This window comes from Colobus angolensis, unplaced genomic scaffold (assembly GCF_000951035.1).
Source record: "Colobus angolensis palliatus isolate OR3802 unplaced genomic scaffold, Cang.pa_1.0 Scaffold38, whole genome shotgun sequence".
In the NCBI taxonomy this organism is placed as follows: domain Eukaryota; kingdom Metazoa; phylum Chordata; class Mammalia; order Primates; family Cercopithecidae; genus Colobus; species Colobus angolensis.
The window spans coordinates 7,346,663-7,349,195 of NW_012117154.1; positions in this window are offsets into that span (position 1 = coordinate 7,346,663).

A 2,533-nucleotide genomic window follows, 5' to 3' on the forward strand; every position below is an offset into this window, starting at 1 on the left:
ACAGGACAGAGGGGTGCCCGCCCCCTGCCCCTGCTGGCATGGCAGTTCCCAGGCCCTTGGGCAGGCTGAGGTGGCGGCAGAGGCCACAGCACCAGCTCTGACAAGTCTCGTCATCCTCTGCTCAGCAGTGACCTCCCTGGCCCCACTTTGCCCAGAGTTTGGGGTCCCTCCAGGTATAGCTATAGGCAGCAGTGCCTATCTCTGGCCTGCCTTGATTCCAACCACACCCCTGTAGCCCTGCACCCCACCTCTGGGCATGCAGAGGTTTGTGTCTCCAAGGAACCCACAGGTGGAGAGAAATTGGGAGATGCAGGAAGTGGGGGCCCGTGGGGCCCCTAGGAAGCAGACTCTCCAAGGGGTACCCCCACCCCACTACCTTCCCCACAGACGGGCCCCTCCCAAAGCCCACACCCTCCTGTGAGACCGTTCCAGTGTCTTCTAGAAAGACTCGCTTGCCAGGAGTGCATTCTTTGTTGAAAAATGCCCTAAGGCGAAAAGATGCAGGTTTCTATGGAACCCCCCTCGCCCGTCCCACTCTTCCCCACTCTGTTCGATCGGAACGTCTTCATGAGTGTGCGTCAGGGCGCCCGGCTCCCTCACCTCAACCAGTGAACCAGACACAGGTTTCCCAGCCGTGTTTCCTGGCTTCGAGGACACGGGTGGCAGGCCCCTTGCAGCCCAGGGCCACTGGTCCCTGCAGGGCGCTGCCTCACCAGCAGGAAGGAGGAAGGCTGTGGCCGGAGCCTGGCAGGGAGGCGGCCTCCCCGGTGTGTGAGTGCAGGGGTCCGCCAGAGCCACCTGGGCCTCCGTAGGGCCTTCCACTGGAAATACCCTCACTGCCTAGTGGAGACTGCGGCGTGTGCCACATTGCCAGCCGCCAGGAAAGCTTTTCTTTTTCTTTTCTTTTTTTTTTTTAAAACATCAAGAGCACATATAGCACGGGGGAGAGAACCTGAATGCCTCTTCAGGGAGCTGGTGAAAACCCAGCATGAGAACGCAGTGTCAGGCTCCTGCCCATGCAGTGGGTGTTACGGGCGGTGTGCCCTGGCAAGCGAGCTTTGATTCTCGGTTCTTTGAGGCTCCTTTCAGAGGCTGAGTCCCCACATCAGCATTAGTTCTTGGACTTCCCTATATTAAGCAAGAATTAGGAGAATGGCTGTGCCCGCAGGCGCCTCCTGTAAATCCTGAGCTCTCTGGCGCAATCCGAAACTTCTGTTTTCTTTGGCTGTATCGGCCGAGCCAGGAGAGGCCTGGGCTGTGACTAAGGAGAAAGAAATCAGGGGTTTCTGAGAGCAGACGGTGGCTTTGTGGGTGCAGGGCTTTTGTGGAAACTGTCAGCCTCTATGGGAAGTGTACGGCATCCCCTCCCCAGACTGCCTGCTGTCACCACAGAGCTGCTGGAGCCTGCCTTGTCCACGGCCCATTTCCACCCGGGCATGTTCGTCTCTCATGACTTGGGCAGAGGCCCCCGGTGGTCCTGCGTTTCAGTTTCCCATCCAGGAAGGTAACCATGGGCATTGGCAGTGGGCTTCCATATGGCTTGGATCCAAATTAGAATTGATCTTTGTTTTCACTTTCCATCGTTAATAGCAGGCAAAATAATGAGAAGAATTTACTTTAAGGTGAGAGCTGTATTGGTCCAACATTGCCTGCTTATTGTCAGGGTACAGAATTTTAATACTTTCTTAATCCAGTTTTTCAAACTTCTCCTTGTAGACCATAAGGATGAATTCCACGACAGGATCCTTTTTAAAATCTATTTTAAATTGTTGTCTGGTCCTGCCGAGGTTATTATGTGCATCTGCTATTTTTCCAATACATGTAAACAGGTACAGCGTGATGCTTCGTTTAATGGCTTGTTCTTAAGCTCGTTAGAGCCAGTTTTGAAACGTTTGGTCTTACGTGGACGGAGGCCGGCTTGGCTTAGCCGTGCTGATGAGTAGGTGAGGGGTGTCTCCATCTTGAGATCACCAGGCAAGAGAGTTGCCTGCAGCAGGTGGGAGGCCAAGCCCCTGGGGTAACAGTCCCCACCGCCACCCGAGGTAAGAAAATAAAAACTATGTGGTTGCGCTCAGGCCTCTGTCATGCCTGGTGTCAGAGAAGGCAGAGCCTGCAGTAGGGTGCAGGGTGCGAGGCCCTGGGAGGGCGCCGGCCAGGGAAGGTGGTATAGATGGCCCCGAGCAGCTCCCCGCCCTGCCCATCCACCTGCCCTGGCTCCAGCCTCATTCTCTCTTTAGTTTAACTGTGCAAAAAGAGGAGGTTGAGAGTGTTCTGGTGACTGGAGCTCTTCTCCTTGTCTTTCCTGCCTTCTGATGGGGCCACTTGTGTCGGGGCAACAGGGTCCATGTTTATGCAGATCAGAGGTGCCCCTACCGTGTGGCTGCACTGTACTCTGCTGCCCGGGTAGCCAGGAATCTCCCCGTCTCTCCCATGCCACCCGCCTGGTCTCATGGGCCTCCTTCACACACCGCTCCCTGTGGATTGCCTGCCGGGGCCCAGAGCAGGGGAACTGGAGTTTGTGAGTGAGCAGAGC